The sequence below is a fragment of the Pseudophryne corroboree genome, chromosome 2, assembly GCF_028390025.1.
Source record: "Pseudophryne corroboree isolate aPseCor3 chromosome 2, aPseCor3.hap2, whole genome shotgun sequence".
In the NCBI taxonomy this organism is placed as follows: Eukaryota; Metazoa; Chordata; class Amphibia; order Anura; family Myobatrachidae; genus Pseudophryne; species Pseudophryne corroboree.
In genome coordinates, this window is record NC_086445.1 from 7,597,093 (window position 1) to 7,617,788 (window position 20,696).

Genomic DNA, 20,696 nt, shown 5'->3' on the forward strand with positions numbered 1-20,696 from the left:
GGATGAGGAGACTGTGGTCGGCGGTGCAGTGGATGAGGAGACTGTGGTCTGCGGTGCAGTGGATGAGGATGCTGTGGTCTGCGGTGCAGTGGATGAGGATGCTGTGGTCTGCGGTGCAGTGGATGAGGATGCTGTGGTCTGCGGTGCAGTGGATGAGGATGCTGTGGTCTGCGGTGCAGTGGATGAGGATGCTGTGGTCTGCGGTGCAGTGGATGAGGATGCTGTGGTCGGCATGGTGCAGAGGAGACGGCGGTGCATAGAAGGACTGAGGGCTGTGGTGGCGGCGGTGGAGCAGAGGAGGAGGCAGAGGAGGCGGTGGTGCAAGGAGGAGGAGGCTGGTGGCGGCAGCACTGTGGCTCCTATGACCGCTGTGCTACTATTTCAAGCCTGTCGGGGACCGTCAGCCAAACATGAGTTTGTTGCCGGTCCAAGGCAGATTTGAAATACGCAGTCATAGGAGCGAGAGCTCAATGCAGCAGGGGTCTTCAGTGGTCAGTGCTCGAAGCAGTGCCGGTACACCATACTTCCAGCACTGCTACTATTACATGAGTGAGCCACCTGAGCAGAAGCAGGATCTGCATCCATGAGCATATTAAACCTTCAAAGCATATTTACAAGCATTTAACAGAACTCATGTTTCATTTTGAACAGGGTAAGCACATGAGGGATGATTCAGTTACAAGATTTATGTATACCGCTCCTCCATCCGGAGTCTGTCCCCTCAGCAGCTCAGGCTGGGTACACCTGCTACTGCCCTGTGTCTCCTCTGATTGAACTTTAGGATGAGCAAGAGCCGCGGTGCTCACCCCACACTTCTCAGCAGTGTCCAACGCAGACCGGAAACTGCTGCCATGGGTCAGCCAGGGCACTGCAAGCGTTGATGTGTGTGAGTTGAAGGAAGCGGGGACACAAGCGGTAACTTACTTGGAGGGGAACTGATCCCAGGCGAGTACCTGCAGGGACGGAATGAGAGGGAGCTGCCGCTGCTGCTGAGAGAAAGGTTCTAGGGTCAAATCACGGGCAGCAGCAGCCGCGGGTAACCGGACGTGTCTCGCGTGCATTGCCATTTAGTGCCTGCCACAGTGCCGTCGCTGCCGGTCCTACCGCTTCCCCTGTTGCCGGGTGCCCGAAGCTCCCAGCACAAGACAGCTTTGTTGAGCAGCGCAGCACTCTCTATCTATAGGAGCTACTGGCTGCGCTGATCATCGCTGCGGGGGTGTCTCCGTCTCCATCAAGGGGGCCTTCTGAATACTCAGAAACCCCCCCTGCACGCAGGACAGCACTGCAGAGGCAGGAGGCATGAGAGTGGGCGGCGGGCAGCTGCCGTGCGGGTGGTGCTGCCAGATGGTGCGCCCACAGTGCAGTTGCGCTGTGTGCAATGCCCCTCTGGCACACACCTAGTTACGGCTCTGGCGGCAGGTGCCCCACAAAACTGCAGCTAAGAAGCGTGGAGTGTGCCAGAAAGTGACGCTCCTCCGCGCCAGAGAGACCCTGCTGAGTATGCTGATGTGGGGGGTCAAGCACACAGTGAGCCGGTGACCGTCTGTCTGTACGGCATACCCCCTCACACACCCCCATACCTCCCAACTGTCCCGATTTTCGCGGGACAGTCCCATTTTTTAGGGTCTGTCCCGCTGTCCCACCCGCGGGCCACAGTGTCCCCCGGTGGTGGTGGTGTTGGGGGGGGGGGGCAGTTGGGAAGCTCCTGTACTCTGTTTTGCTTAGCAGAGCAGCGGTGAATAGTGGAGACAGAGGGAGAGGGGGCATCAGGGGGTACGGATTAAGGGGGGTTCCAGCAGCAGAGCCGGATTAAAGGGGGGCAGGGGGTAGGTACCATGGGCCCCACAGTTTTCGGTGGCCCCCCAGCTGGAGTAGCTCTGTCCCAGCTCAGAAGCTCCCCCCCCCCCCCCCGTCCTGCCAGTAACAGCGGCAGCATTGTGCTACAGTCAGCACACGCTGCTGCGTGTCGGCAGGTCTGTGGTGTTGCAGGGAGGCAGCAGTCTCCCTGCTTTCTTCTGCCTGTGCGGGTGTGTAGGGGGGGAGCGACCACCTCCTCTGGATTTACCTCTAGCTGAGGGGCCAAAATTCCATAAAAAAGAAAAATTCCTGGAATTTGCATAAGGGGCGTGGCCCCAATCCCACAGCAGGCACAGCAATGAGATAGGGCCCCTTGTCTTAAGTGTCCTGGGCCCCCCAGACTCATAATCCACCCCTGGGGGCATGCCAGCAGCTCACAGAGCGCTGGGCATGCCCCCTCATTGACGAAAACGGGGGCCCTCCCGTGAAGCCACGCCCCATTTCATTGGCCACGCCCATTTTGCGGCGTGGTGGGTTTTTTTTGTGTGTGTGTGTGTGTCCCTCCTTCTGCCTGAAGAAAGCTGGGAGGTATGCACCCCTGTCTGTGACATGCCCATACCATCTGCTTCTGCTCCTAGTCTCCTATAGATTTGCCCAGTTCTGTGACTCATTTGAATAACTCCGCCCAGCGTTACAGCACAGAGTCACAGACTTGGGCTAATATATAGGAGATTCTCGCACCTTACTAAACATAGACACAGGCTCAGGGTGACTTATGAAGTGGAGAATAGAGTTCCCAGATCTCTCCTTAAAAGCGATACTAGAGGCCAACACTTATCTAGATAAAACACTGGGTTCCATTTCATACTCCGAAATGCACCAGAAAATCCTACATAGAGCATACGTTACCCCAAAGTTACGACACCTCATGGGAGCTGCCCCCTCATCTCACTGTTTTAGATGTGCTGCTCTGGACGCAGACCTGGTTCACTGCCTATGGTCTTGCCCCAAGGTGCAGCCACTATGGCAAGCACTCCAATCATACATCACAATAGATCTGCGTGAAAAAATATAAGCTTTGCGAAAATATAGAACACATTACACATGGTACGTGATATCCATATCACAATGTATCAATTGCCAGAGATAAATGGCTGTGGTTACAAAGTTCATGAGTCATTACACATTCGGACTCATGTGATATATGACCATCATTTGTTCAGCAAGTATCCATCATGGATTACAATCAATGCTGAGAATTGAATCATAGGTCATATGAGAGTCAGGTACCCAATAGTGTATATATATATATATATATATATGTGGGTGACACTGTATAGGGGAGTCAATTTCTTGCAGTACCAGGGTGTTCAGAGGTGGTCTCCCATCCTAGTACTATTTTTTAATGAATAACCTAATAAAAATGATTTTACCAGTATTGATAAATCATATTTCCACCCTCTGAATTAGAGTGCTCCCAAAAAAGAGTCTACTTTCCAACACTTCTTTGTTTTTGTTTTTTCTGTCTGCTTAAAATTGACCCTTGGGAGCACCACTGAAAGCAACAATCAATTGGGACTAGGATTAACTATCCATACCCCTAGTTGCTATATCTAGAAGCCATTCGGGATAATTCAGTTTATACAGAGGCTACTGATTATTATACTTAAAGACTTGTGCGGTTCCCAAAACACCTTTTTTTCTATCACAATAGATCTGCAAATACAATTTGACATTACTAAAGCATGGGCATTTTGGGGAAGGAAGGAAGGAAGGAAGGAAGGAAGGAAGGAAGGAAGGAAGGAAGGAAGGAAGGAAGGAAGGGGAAGAGGGAGGAGGAAGAGGAAGAGAAGGAAGAGGAAGAGAAGGAAGAGAAGGAAGAGGAAGAGAAGGAAGAGGAAGAGAAGGAAGAGGAAGAGGAAGAGAAGGAAGAGGAAGAGAAGGAAGAGGAAGAGAAGGAAGAGGAAGAGAAGGAAGAGGAAGAGAAGGAAGAGGAAGAGAAGGAATAGGAAGAGGAAGAGAAGGAAGAGGAAGAGAAGGAAGAGGAAGAGAAGGAAGAGGAAGAGAAGGAAGAGGAAGAGGAAGAGAAGGAAGAGGAAGAGAAGGAAGAGGAAGAGGAAGAGAAGGAAGAGGAAGAGAAGGAAGAGGAGGAAGAGGAAGATTCCAACTCAAGTCCCATTTTTGAGATATAAGTAGCTTGGAATAATATTAAAGTCCCCTTATATGTCGCTTATTCTGTTCTAAAATGGGATTGGTAGATTCTTATATTATTAGTCAGTAGAACCGAGATTATTGAGGACCATGGTGTATATGGGAGGCTACATCAATAATTGGGATTGCTATATCCCTGTTAGGTACCTGGTGCTCAGAACAAGGGAGATGTTGTGTAGTGAGTCCTGAGCACCAGAACGTGAGGCTGAAATAAAGTGTGGTGTGGAAATAGCCCCTAGCACCCTACCTCCGTTGTCTTACCCATGTGGTCAATTCACGCCTGAGTGACTATGGTTTCTTGGGCCCACGGCAGCCGCGTTTGCAGGGCAGATTAGGTCTGCCCAACTCCGATGCCCCCAGGTCTTAAGGTGAGACAAAGCGTGAACCGAGACAGGATAATAACAAGGGCACCTCTAAATAAAAAACAAACAGAAGGTTAGGGGCTACTAACAACCCTAAAACTAAATATATGTGCGGCACACCGCCAAAGGAAAAGAACAACCAAGAAAATGCTGTCCACTCGCCGACATAATACTGTTGTGTACCGGCGGTGACAGCATAAGCAGAACCCTCTGCAAAACACCAGTAACCAAATATAACCAAAGAATACAGCGGCCTAGGCTGACTGACGCGGCGAAGCTGCTACTCACGGAACCGGTACAAATACTGGTGAACGAACAGGAACCCCCAATGCAGCCGACACAGACTCTCAGAACCGGAGGACAGGCAGAATCCCAAACGACAGACCGGTGGACACAAAGAAGCCAGACACTCGCCCAGGCACAGACAAAGTCACAGGACTCCTGGACAGGAACGCTTCACGGCAGGACATAGGATTAGAAACTGGAATCGACACAGGAACCGACACTCAGGAACCGACACTGGAAGCAGCTAGACATATACTGCTAGAGAGGAGCTCAGGAACTGGCAGAGACTAGCTCAGAACTCAAGAACTCTGGAACTCTGGAACTCAGGAAATATCACCAGCCCCTGTGAATTGCACTGAGCCAGAATATAACAGAGAGTCTTAATTAATTATGTCATGCAGCTGCCCTGCTGCACAACTGAGAAGAGCAATCAACAGACAGGTGAGGCTGAACACATGGGAACAAGCTGCAATTACACAGACTCACCACTGGCAGCAAACAAGAGTATTCTTAAACCAGAGCAACGGGAAATCCTGGCCTGCAAAACAACTATAAACATAAAATACGGAAAACAGTAATGAACCACTACCTGTGGTTAATAACAGTACCCTCTCCTTAAGGGTGAGCTCCGAACACCCCATGACACCCACGGGGAACATAAACAGAAGTATAACATAAAATACATAACCAAAATGAAAAACAGGAATGAGCCACAGCCGTGTCTTATAACAATCCCTAGGCCTTTACTCTATCCACGCTCTGTAGCCTAACTTATAAGGATTATTCCTTCAATGGCTTAGTGAATGTGATCTGGTCTGATATACGGAGGTGCAGATCGCAGCTGAAGTTGATCTGGGATTATGCAGACAGGGAATACCCAGCAACAGTCACTATGGGCATTCCTAAACATATGTAATGTGGGTTGCCATTCAGTGAAATTGGGGTTGTCACACCCCCTATAGAAGTAACCTATTCCCTACCAGAACTATAGGACCAATAAAGGTTTAAGGCACAGGTGGGTTGCTTTATACTAATAAGTGGGATTGCCATATCGCTCATAAGCAACCTTATCTGCATGCACGGTCGAACCATCTAGTACCATCCCAATAACAAAACAAACAGCTAATGTGGGACGTCTGAGATATTTGGAGATCTACTCCCTATTTAAAGCCAACTTGGGATCAGACATACAGAGGATATACAGTAATAATAACTGAAGACATATTTGACTCTCATAATTCTCACTGGGAGACTAATGCATTTGCATCTATCTACGCTCGTAGTCCCTATAGTAGGGAAGTTCCCCTGTGATAAATAGTCTGTCAAGTAAACTGGTGTAGTAGCGATAGCATCGACCTCTAAAGATTGATAACAGGACAGAGGGACGATTTGAGTATAAACTAAGACAGCTTTCAGATATTAATATACGAGTGAATCAATATCAAAAACACTCGGATATCTATAGAAACCTTGTTATATTAAAAAAACACACGTGGACACGTTTTTTATTCTTTATTCACATTTTTTTCCAATTCTTTGCATTCACATACTTGTTAGTCTTTGTGATTTTAACCTCTATGTTTCACTGTAGTCTGGGATATTAATTTCAGTTATATCCTATTTTAGCATATATCTAATAAAGGTTACATTTTATGTTAAACCAACTCTTCATCCATTGCGTCAACAATACAGACTCCTCCTCTTTTTTCCTCCTAAGTTCAGACCTACTCATAAACTGCACAAATTATTTTTATAGTGCTCGGCTGCACAGGCGTTCGCACACTTGCAAAGCTATAATACACTCCCCAATGGGCGGCGACTATGCATTTGCACGGCTGCAAAAAGTAGCTAGCGAACGAGCAACTCGGAATAACCCCCCAAGACCTAAGTCCAGGCCACTTTGCAGAAAAGCCAGTATCCTGGAAGCTCTGAATCTATGGACATTGTAATTCTTCTCAGCACACCAGGTGAAATAAGAATTCCAAACCCTGTAATAAATCCGGGCAGAGGCCGGCTTGTGGGCTCTCAACACAATTTGAATAACCGCCTCTGAAAATCCTTTGGCTCTCAGGAGTGATGCTTCAAAAGCTACGCTATCAAAGCCAGGTCTGGGTAGAGGTAAGGGCCCTGTACGGAGAGGTCTGGCCATTGAGGAAGTAGAAGGGGATGCCTGTTGATAGACCCTGCAGGTCTGAGAACAAATGCCTTCTGGGAGATGCTGGAGTGACTAGAAGCTGCATTCCTTCCTTTTTGAACTTCCTTATTACCCTGGGCAGGAGTGACACAGGAGGGAATACGTAAAGCAGTCAAAAGTTCCATGGAATTGCCAGTGTGTCCATGAACACTGCTTGAGGATCCCTTGTCCTTGATCCAAAGACTGGAACCTTGTGATTGTGTCGAGGCGCCACTAGAGATGAGCGGGTTCGGTTCCTCGGAATCCGAACCCGCCCGAACTTCATGTTTTTTCTCACGGGTCCGAGCGACTCGGATCTTCCCGCCTTGCTCGGTTAACCCGAGCACGCCCGAACGTCATCATGACGCTGTCGGATTCTCGCGAGGCTCGGATTCTATCGCGAGACTCGGATTCTATATAAGGAGCCGCGCGTCGCCGCCATTTTCACACGTGCATTGAGATTGATAGGGAGAGGACGTGGCTGGCGTCCTCTCCATTTAGATTAGAAGAGAGAGAGTGAGTATATATCTGACTGTGCTCACACAGCTTATAATTGTGGGGGAGACTGGGGAGCAGTGCAGTGCCAGTTATAGATAATAGCAGGAGCCAGGAGTACGATATTATTAAAATTAAACAGTGCACACTTTTGCTGCAGGAGTGCCACTGCCAGTGTGACTGACCAGTGACCTGACCACACTGACCACCAGTATAGTTAGTAGTATACTATATTGTGATTGCCTGAAAAAGTTAAACACTCGTCGTGTGACTTGTGTGGTGTTTTTTTTTTTATTCTATAAAAAACTCATTCTGCTGACAGACAGTGTCCAGCAGGTCCGTCATTATATAATATATACCTGTCCGGCTGCAGTAGTGATATATATATATTTTTTATATCATTATTTATCATCCAGTCGCAGCAGACACAGTACAGTAGTTCACGGCTGTAGCTACCTCTGTGTCGGCACTCGGCAGTCCATCCATAATTGTATACCACCTACCCGTGGTTTTTTTTTCTTTCTTCTTTATACATACTACATCTCATTATCATCCAGTCTATATTAGCAGCAGACACAGTACAGGTAGTCCACGGCTGTAGCTACCTCTGTGTCGGCACTCGGCAGTCCGTCCATAATTGTATACCACCTACCCGTGTTTTTTTTTTCTTTCTTCTTTATACATACATACTACATCTCTTTATCAACCAGTCTATATTAGCAGCAGACACAGTACAGTAGTCCACGGCTGTAGCTACCTCTGTGTCGGCACTCGGCAGTCCATCCATAATTGTATACCACCTACCCGTGGTTTTTTTTTCTTTCTTCTTTATACATACATACTACATCTCTTTATCAACCAGTCTATATTAGCAGCAGACACAGTACAGTAGTCCACGGCTGTAGCTACCTCTGTGTCGGCACTCGGCAGTCCATCCATAATTGTATACCACCTACCCGTGGTTTTTTTTTCTTTCTTCTTTATACATACATACTACATCTCATTATCAACCAGTCTATATTAGCAGCAGACACAGTACAGTACGGTAGTCCACGGCTGTAGCTACCTCTGTGTCGGCACTCGGTAGTCCATCCATAATTGTATACTAGTATCCATCCATCTCCATTGTTTACCTGAGGTGCCTTTTAGTTGTGCCTATTAAAATATGGAGAACAAAAATGTTGAGGTTCCAAAATTAGGGAAAGATCAAGATCCACTTCCACCTCGTGCTGAAGCTGCTGCCACTAGTCATGGCCGAGACGATGAAATGCCAGCAACGTCGTCTGCCAAGGCCGATGCCCAATGTCTTAGTACAGAGCATGTCAAATCCAAAACACTAAATATCAGTAAAAAAAAGGACTCCAAAATCTAAAATAAAATTGTCGGAGGAGAAGCGTAAACTTGCCAATATGCCATTTACCACACGGAGTGGCAAGGAACGGCTGAGGCCCTGGCCTATGTTCATGGCTAGTGGTTCAGCTTCACATGAGGATGGAAGCACTCAGCCTCTCGCTAGAAAAATGAAAAGACTCAAGCTGGCAAAAGCAGTAGCACTGCAAAGAACTGTGCGTTCTTCGAAATCCCAAATCCACAAGGAGAGTCCGACTCCAATTGTGTCGGTTGCGATGCCTGACCTTCCCAACACTGGACGTGAAGAGCATGCGCCTTCCACCATTTGCACGCCCCCTGCAAGTGATGGAAGGAGCACCCGCAGTCCAGTTCCTGATAGTCAGATTGAAGATGTCAGTGTTGAAGTACACCAGGATGAGGAGGATATGGGTGTTGCTGGCGCTGGGGAGGAAATTGACCAGGAGGATTCTGATGGTGAGGTGGTTTGTTTAAGTCAGGCACCCGGGGAGACACCTGTTGTCCGTGGGAGGAATATGGCCGTTGACATGCCTGGTGAAAATACCAAAAAAATCAGCTCTTCGGTGTGGAAGTATTTCACCAGAAATGCGGACAACAGGTGTCAAGCCGTGTGTTCCCTTTGTCAAGCTGTAATAAGTAGGGGTAAGGACGTTAACCACCTCGGAACATCCTCCCTTATACGTCACCTGCAGCGCATTCATAATAAGTCAGTGACAAGTTCAAAAACTTGGTCCGACAGCGGAAGCAGTCCACTGACCAGTAAATCCCTTCCTCTTGTAACCAAGCTCACGCAAACCACCCCACCAACTCCCTCAGTGTCAATTTCCTCCTTCCCCAGGAATGCCAATAGTCCTGCAGGCCATGTCACTGGCAATTCTGATGATTCCTCTCCTGCCTGGGATTCCTCCGATGCATCCTTGCGTGTAACGGCTACTGCTGCTGGCGCTGCTGTTGTTGCTGCTGGGAGTCGATGGTCATCCCAGAGGGGAAGTCGTAAGACCACTTGTACTACTTCCACCAAGCAATTGACTGTCCAACAGTCCTTTGCGAGGAAGATGAAATATCACAGCAGTCATCCTACTGCAAAGCGGATAACTGAGGCCTTGACATCCTGGGTGGTGAGAAACGTGGTTCCGGTATCCATCATTACTGCAGAGCCAACTAGAGACTTGTTGGAGGTATTGTGTCCCCGGTACCAAATACCATCTAGGTTCCATTTCTCTAGGCAGGCGATACCGAAAATGTACACAGACCTCAGAAAAAGAGTCACCAGTGTCCTAAAAAATGCAGCTGTACCCAATGTCCACTTAACCACGGACATGTGGACAAGTGGAGCAGGGCAGGGTCAGGACTATATGACTGTGACAGCCCACTGGGTAGATGTATGGACTCCCGCCGCAAGAACAGCAGCGACGGCACCAGTAGCAGCATCTCGCAAACGCCAACTCTTTCCTAGGCAGGCTACGCTTTGTATCACCGGTTTCCAGAATACGCACACAGCTGAAAACCTCTTACGGCAACTGAGGAAGATCATCGCGGAATGGCTTACCCCAATTGGACTCTCCTGTGGATTTGTGGCATCGGACAACGCCAGCAATATTGTGTGTGCATTAAATCTGGGCAAATTCCAGCACGTCCCATGTTTTGCACATACCTTGAATTTGGTGGTGCAGAATTTTTTTTAAAAACGACAGGGGCGTGCAAGAGATGCTGTCGGTGGCCAGAAGAATTGCGGGACACTTTCGGCGTACAGGCACCACGTACAGAAAACTGGAGCACCACCAAAAACTACTGAACCTGCCCTGCCATCATCTGAAGCAAGAAGTGGTAACGAGGTGGAATTCAACCCTCTATATGCTTCGGAGGTTGGAGGAGCAGCAAAAGGCCATTCAAGCCTATACAATTGAGCACGATATAGGAGGTGGAATGCACCTGTCTCAAGCGCAGTGGAGAATGATTTCAACGTTGTGCAAGGTTCTGATGCCCTTTGAACTTGCCACACGTGAAGTCAGTTCAGACACTGCCAGCCTGAGTCAGGTCATTCCCCTCATCAGGCTTTTGCAGAAGAAGCTGGAGACATTGAAGGAGGAGCTAACACGGAGCGATTCCGCTAGGCATGTGGATGGAGCCCTTAATTCGCTTAACAAGGATTCACGGGTGGTCAATCTGTTGAAATCAGAGCACTACATTTTGGCCACCGTGCTCGATCCTAGATTTAAAGCCTACCTTGGATCTCTCTTTCCGGCAGACACAAGTCTGCTGGGGTTGAAAGACCTGCTGGTGAGAAAATTGTCAAGTCAAGCGGAACGCGACCTGTCAACAACATCTCCTCCTTCACATTCTCCCGCAACTGGGGGTGCGAGGAAAAGGCTCAGAATTCCGAGCCCACCCGCTGGCGGTGATGCAGGGCAGTCTGGAGCGACTGCTGATGCTGACATCTGGTCCGGACTGAAGGACCTGACAACGATTACGGACATGTCGTCTACTGTCACTGCATATGATTCTCTCACCATTGAAAGAATGGTGGAGGATTATATGAGTGACCGCATCCAAGTAGGCACGTCACACAGTCCGTACTTATACTGGCAGGAAAAAGAGGCAATTTGGAGGCCCTTGCACAAACTGGCTTTATTCTACCTAAGTTGCCCTCCCACAAGTGTGTACTCCGAAAGAGTGTTTAGTGCCGCCGCTCACCTTGTCAGCAATTGGCGTACGAGGTTACATCCAGAAAATGTGGAGAAGATGATGTTCATTAAAATGAATTATAATCAATTCCTCCGCGGAGACATTGACCAGCAGCAATTGCCTCCACAAAGTACACAGGGAGCTGAGATGGTGGATTCCAGTGGGGACGAATTGATAATCTGTGAGGAGGGGGATGTACACGGTGATATATCGGAGGATGATGATGAGGTGGACATCTTGCCTCTGTAGAGCCAGTTTGTGCAAGGAGAGATTAATTGCTTCTTTTTTGGGGGGGGGTCCAAACCAACCCGTCATATCAGTCACAGTCGTGTGGCAGACCCTGTCACTGAAGTGATGGGTTGGTTAAAGTGTGCATGTCCTGTTTATACAACATAAGGGTGGGTGGGAGGGCCCAAGGACAATTCCATCTTGCACCTGTTTTTTCTTTTCTTTTTCTTTGCGTCATGTGCTGTTTGGGGAGGGTTTTTTGGAAGGGCCATCCTGCGTGACACTGCAGTGCCACTCCTAGATGGGCCCGGTGTTTGTGTCGGCCACTAGGGTCGCTTATCTTACTCACACAGTCAGCTACCTCATTGCGCCTCTTTTTTTCTTTGCGTCATGTGCTGTTTGGGGAGGGTTTTTTGGAAGGGACATCCTGCGTGACACTGCAGTGCCACTCCTAGATGGGCCCGGTGTTTGTGTCGGCCACCAGGGTCGCTTATCTTACTCACACAGTCAGCTACCTCATTGCGCCTCTTTTTTTCTTTGCGTCATGTGCTGTTTGGGGAGGGTTTTTTGGAAGGGACATCCTGCGTGACACTGCAGTGCCACTCCTAGATGGGCCCGGTGTTTGTGTCGGCCACTAGGGTCGCTTATCTTACTCACACAGTCAGCTACCTCATTGCGCCTCTTTTTTTCTTTGCGTCATGTGCTGTTTGGGGAGGGTTTTTTGGAAGGGACATCCTGCGTGACACTGCAGTGCCACTCCTAGATGGGCCCGGTGTTTGTGTCGGCCACTAGGGTCGCTTATCTTACTCACACAGTCAGCTACCTCATTGCGCCTCTTTTTTTCTTTGCGTCATGTGCTGTTTGGGGAGGGTTTTTTGGAAGGGCCATCCTGCGTGACATTGCAGTGCCACTCCTAGATGGGCCCGGTGTTTGTGTCGGCCACTAGGGTCGCTTATCTTACTCACACAGTCAGCTACCTCATTGCGCCTCTTTTTTTCTTTGCGTCATGTGCAGTTTGGGTAGGGTTTTTTGGAAGGGACATCCTGCGTGACACTGCAGTGCCACTCCTAGATGGGCACGGTGTTTGTGTCGGCCACTAGGGTCGCTTATCTTACTCACACAGCTACCTCATTGCGCCTCTTTTTTTCTTTGCGTCATGTGCTGTTTGGGGAGGGTTTTTTGGAAGGGACATCCTGCGTGACACTGCAGTGCCACTCCTAGATGGGCCCGGTGTTTGTGTCGGCCACTAGGGTCGCTTATCTTACTCACACAGCTACCTCATTGCGCCTCTTTTTTTCTTTGCGTCATGTGCTGTTTGGGGAGGGTTTTTTGGAAGGGACATCCTGCGTGACACTGCAGTGCCACTCCTAGATGGGCCCGGTGTTTGTGTCGGCCACTAGGGTCGCTTATCTTACTCACACAGCTACCTCATTGCGCCTCTTTTTTTTTTTGCGTCATGTGCTGTTTGGGGAGGGTTTTTTGGAAGGGACATCCTGCGTGACACTGCAGTGCCACTACTAGATGGGCCCGGCGTTTGTGTCGGCCACTAGGGTCGCTTATCTTACTCACACAGCGACCTCGGTGCAAATTTTAGGACTAAAAATAATATTGTGAGGTGTGAGGTATTCAGAATAGACTGAAAATGAGTGTAAATTATGGTTTTTGAGGTTAATAATACTTTGGGATCAAAATGACCCCCAAATTCTATGATTTAAGCTGTTTTTAAGGGTTTTTTGAAAAAAACACCCGAATCCAAAACACACCCGAATCCGACAAAAAAAATTCGGTGAGGTTTTGCCAAAACGCGGTCGAACCCAAATCACGGCCGCGGAACCGAACCCAAAACCAAAACACAAAACCCGAAAAATTTCAGGCGCTCATCTCTAGACGCCACAAGGTCTACATCCAGTAGACTCCACCTGTCCATTAGGAGTTGAAAGACTTCCAGATGAAGATTCCACTCTCCAGCGTGTACGTCCTGACGACTGAGGTAGTCCGCTTCCTAGTTTAGGACACCCGGAATGAACACTGCCGATATACTCAGCAAATGGCGTTCTGCCCAACAAAGGATTTTTGACACTTACTTCATAGCCTTGTGGCTTCGAGTGCCACCTTGACGGTTTATGTATGCCACTGTCGTATCATTGTCTGACCGTACTTGAACCAGTCTGTTCCATACCAGAGGCAGGGCAAGTGATAATGTATAGAACACCTCCCTCAACTCCAGGATGTTTATCAGGAGGAGTGATTCTTCCTTGTTCCACCGACCCTGAAAAGAGTGTTGCTCCAACACCGCGCCCCATCCCCTTATACTGGCATCCATCGTCAGGAGGACCCAGTCGGGGATCCAGAAGGGATGACCCCTGCTCAATTGCTTGTCCTGGAGCCACCAGGTCAGCAACAAAAGAACTCTGTAGTCAACAAGATCATTTGGGATCTGATCCGATGAGGTGATCCGATGAGGTAGGTCATCCCACTTGGCAAGAATTAATTGTTGCAGAGGGCGGGAATGAAATGGAGCGTACTCCACCATGTCAAACGTCAACACCATCAGGCCAAGTACTTGCATCGCCGAGTGAATCGACACTCTGGGGTGACGGATGAAGTGTCTTATCCTGTCCTGGATTTTCAGGCCCTAGTCTGGAGACAGGAACAGTCTGACTTGTGTCCAGGAGCACCCCTAGGTGCACAATGTTCTGAGCTGGGATCAGCGAGGACTTCTTCAAGTGATCAGCCATCCGTGGGCTTGTAAGCAACTCACCGTCAATTGTAGATGACTGAGGAGTACATCATGGGAACTCACCAGAATCAGCAGGTCATCCAAGTACGGCAGGATTCTGACTCCCAGGGGACGGAAGTGCGCCGTCATCACTGCCATAACCTTGATGAAGATCTGAGGAGCTGTGGCCAGTCCGAACGGCAGAGCTTGGAATTGGTAGTGACTGTTGCCAATAGCAAACTGCAGGAACTGCTGATGCGATATGGCAATATAAATAAGCAGATAAGCATCCTGTATATCCAGGGATACCACGTAATATCCGGGTTCCATCGCCAGCACAATAGAGCGCAATGTTTCCAAACGAAAATTGGCGACCCTCACAAACTTGTTCAGTGACTTGAGGTTGAGAACAGACCAAAAAGACCCCTTGGATTTCTGTACAAGAAACAGGGTCGAATAATAGCCTCCACCACGATGGGACTGAGGTACTATACTCAGGAGAGAACCTACCATAATTTGCAGAGCCTGCGCCTTCGACGGATCTGAAGGGAGTACTGTAGTGCAGAACTGGTGAGGGGGACATCTCTTGAAGGAGACAATGTACCCGTGAGAGACAACTTCCAGTACCCAAGCATCTGAAGTGGTCTTTAACCAGACCTGGGTGAACTGTAGAAGTTGGTCTCCCACCCGGAGTACCCCAGGGGGAGGCCTGTCCCATCATGATGGGCTGCCCAGGACTGTTTCATCTTGGGCTTGGTGATCTTGGGAGCATGAGACTGTCTGGTGCAGGACTGACCCTTAGCTTTCCTTTGAGGTCGAAAGAAACTAAAAGTGGTAGTCTGCGTTGAAGGATTAGTAGGAGGAAGAAAAGCAGTCTTAGCAGCTGCTAATTCAGACACTGTTTTATTCAAGTCCTCTCCATATAAAATGTCCTCAGTAAAGGGGAGTACCTCAAAGGTCTTCCTGGAGTCCAAATCCACTTTCCACAACTTAAACCACATTATGCGGCCAGCCAGGACAGATGTGGATGACGCTTTGGCCGCCAGGACCCCTGCCTTAGAGGATGCCTGCTGAATGTAGTAGGTGGCGGTGCATATGCGAGACAGTTATTGTCTGGCTTTGTCAGAAATATCCTCAGAGGATGAGCTGCCCAACACCTGAACCAATGCCTCAATACCATTTGCGGCCCGAGAGGCAGCTATGGTGGGCCTACAGATGGCCCCTGCGAGGGAATATATAGACTTCAGGCATCCCTCCACATGCTTATCTGTCGGGAGGTGACAGTGGTGACAGGCAGAGCAGAGGACACCACAAGACGGGTGACGTGAGAATCCACCGGCGGTGGGTTTTGCCATTTACTACATAACTCAGCAGAGAGAGGAAAGCGAGCCAAAGCCCATTTAGGGAGCGGGAATTTCTTACCTGGGGTAGACCAGGGTTCCTTCCTAATGTCCACAAGATGATCAGAATGGGGTAATACAGTTTTAACCACCTTCTGTTGTTTAAACATATCAGTTTTCTTGGCTACTGAAGTGGCATCCTCATCATCAGTGAGTTGTAGGATCTGCTTAATAGCATCCACCAGACCAGGGACATCAACCTGTGAGGGAGAATCCTCGTCAGTAACACATGATTCAGAGTCTGACAGGACCGTATGCTCCCCCTCCTGATCAAATGAAACATCACATAGGTTAGTGGATTGTGAGGAGGAAGCAGACGCTTAGAGGACCCAGAAATACGGGAGTGACCTGGGGTAGATTTCTGTCTAACCAAAGACTGATTCAACTGTTGCAGTTGGGTAGACAAAGTTTCCGCCCAAGGCGGATTTACTATAGGGACAACTTGTGGTGGCAGTGACACCTGAGGTCACATAGGGGGTGGGGCTAAATGGTCCACCAGAGTCCCAAGGAGGGTGGTGAACATAGCCCAGGGTGGCTTCATTATAGTTACAGGAGCTGCAGGCTGACTGGGAGGTGCATGACATTTAGAACACAGACCATCCCTCTCAGGTAAACCTCTGGAGCATAGTTGCCTACCCTCCCTCATTCTGCAGGAGACTCCCTGAAATAGTAGCAATCTCCCTCACTCCCTGAATGGTCCCTCAATCACCCTGAAAAAAAAAAAGAAATCATAGATACATACATTTAAATGGTATCATCAGTGCCTTTTCCCTGTATTGGTTATATGGCACAATGATCACTATGGCTACATGCATTTTATAGGTTTCTTGTGGCCACTTACAGTATATGGAACCTCTTGTAAAACACAATACACAAACAAATCCTGCAAAATATCAGTGTCTTTTCTTCAACAAATAGATCTTACTAACTTTGGGGCTCATTTACATTTGGATGTCAGTCATTTTTATGAGGCGCCTCTCCGATGTAGCAGTACACGCCTGCGCTGATATGTGTTACTTTCACTATCTCCCTGAAATGCTTTTTCAAAAGTAGGCAAGTATGCTCTGGAGCATGCCTTGCAAATTACAGGAGCTTCCAGAGTTGTACTGCCCTTATTTTTAGACATTGTTATAAAGCAACAACCAGGATATTAGTACGACGAAGCCAGAGTACACAAACAGCGTCAGAATACACAAACTTGTGAACTAAATCCCGGTGTACGTGACTAACACAGTAAAATATCTGTACAGCGATAGGTACTGTGTACACTATATTAGAGGACCCTGACGCACCTAGTCTCTTCGGGTATAGAATACAGTGATAGCTGCAGTGTATGCATGCAGGGAGCAGGGACTGCAGTGTATGAGTGCAGGGAGCAGGGACTGCAGTGTATGAGTGCGGGGAGCAGGGACTGCAGTGTATGAGTGCGGGGAGCAGGGACTGCAGTGTATGAGTGCAGGGAGCAAGGGCTGCAGTGTATGAGTGCGGGGAGCAGGGACTGCAGTGTATGAGTGCAGGGAGCAGGGACTGCAGTGCATGAGTGCAGGGAGCAGGGACTGCAGTGCATGAGTGTAGGGAGCAGGGACTGCAGTGTATGTGTGCAGGGAGCAGGGACTGCAGTGTATGAGTGCAAGGAGCAGGGACTGCAGTGTATGAGTGCAGGGAGCAAGGGCTACAGTGTATGAGTGCGGGGAGCAGGGACTGCAGTGTATGAGTGCAGGGAGCAGGGACTGCAGTGCATGAGTGCAGGGAGCAGGGACTGCAGTGCATGAGTGTAGGGAGCAGGGACTGCAGTGTATGTGTGCAGGGAGCAGGGACTGCAGTGTATGAGTGCAGGGAGCAGGGACTGCAGTGTATGAGTGCAGGGACTGCAGTGTATGAGTGCAGGGAGCAGGGACTGCAGTGTATGAGTGCAGGGAGCAGGGACTGCAGTGTATGAGTGCGGGGAGCAGGGACTGCAGTGTATGAGTGCGGGGAGCAGGGACTGCAGTGCATGAGTGCAGGGAGCAGGGACTGCAGTGCATGAGTGCAGGGAGCAGGGACTGCAGTGTATGAGTGCAGGGAGCAGGGACTGCAGTGTATGAGTGCGGGGAGCAGGGACTGCAGTGTATGAGTGCGGGGAGCAGGGACTGCAGTGCATGAGTGCAGGGAGCAGGGACTGCAGTGCATGAGTGTAGGGAGCAGGGACTGCAGTGTATGTGTGCAGAGAGCAGGGACTGCAGTGTATGAGTCCAGGGAGCAGGGACTGCAGTGCATGAGTGCAGGGAGCAGGGACTGCAGTGTATGAGTGCAAGGAGCAGGGACTGCAGTGTATGAGTGCAGGGAGCAGGGGCTGCAGTGTATGAGTGCGGGGAGCAGGGACTGCAGTGTATGAGTGCAGGGAGCAGGGACTGCAGTGCATGAGTGCAGGGAGCAGGGACTGCAGTGCATGAGTGTAGGGAGCAGGGACTGCAGTGTATGTGTGCAGGGAGCAGGGACTGCAGTGTATGAGTGCAGGGAGCAGGGACTGCAGTGTATGAGTGCAGGGACTGCAGTGTATGAGTGCAGGGAGCAGGGACTGCAGTGTATGAGTGCAGGGAGCAGGGACTGCAGTGTATGAGTGCGGGGAGCAGGGACTGCAGTGTATGAGTGCGGGGAGCAGGGACTGCAGTGCATGAGTGCAGGGAGCAGGGACTGCAGTGCATGAGTGTAGGGAGCAGGGACTGCAGTGTATGTGTGCAGAGAGCAGGGACTGCAGTGTATGAGTGCAGGGAGCAGGGACTGCAGTGTATGAGTGCAGGGAGCAGGGACAGCAGTGTATGAGTGCGGGGAGCAGGGACTGCAGTGTATGAGTGCAGGGAGCAGGGACTGCAGTGTATGAGTGCAGGGAGCAGGGACTGCAGTGCATGAGTGCAGGGAGCAGGGACTGCAGTGTATGTGTGCAGAGAGCAGGGACTGCAGTGTATGAGTGCTGGGAGCAGGGACTGCAGTGTATGAGTGCAGGGAGCAGGGACTGCAGTGTATGAGTGCGGGGAGCAGGGACTGCAGTGCATGAGTGCAGGGAGCAGGGACTGCAGTGCATGAGTGTAGGGAGCAGGGACTGCAGTGTATGTGTGCAGAGAGCAGGGACTGCAGTGTATGAGTGCAGGGAGCAGGGACTGCAGTGTATGAGTGCAGGGAGCAGGGACTGCAGTGTATGAGTGCAGGGAGCAGGGACTGCAGTGTATGAGTGCAGGGACTGCAGTGTATGAGTGCAGGGAGCAGGGACTGCAGTGTATGAGTGCGGGGAGCAGGGACTGCAGTGCATGAGTGCAGGGAGCAGGGACTGCAGTGCATGAGTGTAGGGAGCAGGGACTGCAGTGTATGTGTGCAGGGAGCAGGGACTGCAGTGTATGAGTGCAGGGAGCAGGGACTGCAGTGTATGAGTGCAGGGAGCAGGGACTGCAGTGTATGAGTGCAGGGAGCAGGGACAGCAGTGTATGAGTGCAGGGAGCAGGGACAGCAGTGTATGAGTGCAGGGAGCAGGGACTGCAGTGTATGAGTGCGGGGAGCAGGGACTGCAGTGTATGAGTGCAGGGAGCAGGGACTGCAGTGTATGAGTGCAGGGAGCAGGGACTGCAGTGTATGAGTGCAGGGAGCAGGGACTGCAGTGTATGAGTGCAGGGAGCAGAGACTGCAGTGTATGAGTGCAGGGACTGCAGTGTATGAGTGCAGGGAGCAGGGACTGCAGTGTATGAGTGCGGGGAGCAGGGACTGCAGTGTATGAGTGCAGGGAGCAGGGACTGCAGTGTATGAGTGCAGGGAGCAGGGACTGCAGTGTATGAGTGCAGGGAGCAGGGACTGCAGTGTATGAGTGCGTCAGTGCGGGGAGCAGGGACTGCAGTGCATGAGTGCAGGAAGCAGGGACTGCAGTGTATGAGTGCAGGAAGCAGGGACTGCAGTGTATGAGTGCAGGAAGCAGGGACTGCAGTGCATGAGTGCAGGAAGCAGGGACTTCAGTGTATGAGTGCAGGGAGCAGGGACTTCAGTGTATGAGTGCAGGGACTGCAGTGTATGAGTGCAGGGAGCAGGGACTGCAGTGTATGAGTGCAGGGAGCAGGGACTTCAGTGTATGAGTGCAGGGACTGCAGTGTATGAGTGCAGGGAGCAGGGACTGCAGTGTATGAGTGCGGGGAGCAGGGACTGCAGTGTATGAGTGCAGGAAGCAGGGACTGCAGTGTATGAGTGCAGGAAGCAGGGACTGCAGTGTATGAGTGCAGGGAGCAGGGACTGCAGTGTATGAGTGCGTCAGTGCGGGGAGCAGGGACTGCAGTGCATGAGTGCAGGAAGCAGGGACTGCAGTGTATGAGTGCAGGAAGCAGGGACTGCAGTGTATGAGTGCAGGAAGCAGGGACTGCAGTGCATGAGTGCAGGAAGCAGGGACTTCAGTGTATGAGTGCAGGGAGCAGGGACTTCAGTGTATGAGTGCAGGGACTGCAGTGTATGAGTGCAGGGAGCAGGGACTGCAGTGTATGAGTGCAGGGAGCAGGGACTTCAGTGTATGAGTGCAGGGACTGCAGTGTATGAGTGCAGGGAGCAGGGACTGCAGTGTATGAGTGCGGGGAGCAGGGACTGCAGTGTATGAGTGCAGGAAGCAGGGACTGCAGTGTATGAGTGCAGGAAGCAGGGACTGCAGTGTATGAGTGCAGGGAGCAGGGACTGCAGTGTATGAGTGCAGGAAGCAGGGACTGCAGTGTATGAGTGCAGGAAGCAGGGACTTCAGTGTATGAGTGCAGGGAGCAGGGACTTCAGTGTATGAGTGCAGGGACTGCAGTGTATGAGTGCAGGGAGCAGGGACTGCAGTGTATGAGTGCGGGGAGCAGGGACTGCAGTGTATGAGTGCAGGGAGCAGGGACTGCAGTGTATGAGTGCAGGGAGCAGGGACTGCAGTGTATGAGTGCAGGGAGCAGGGACTGCAGTGCATGAGTGCAGGGAGCAGGGACTGCAGTGTATGT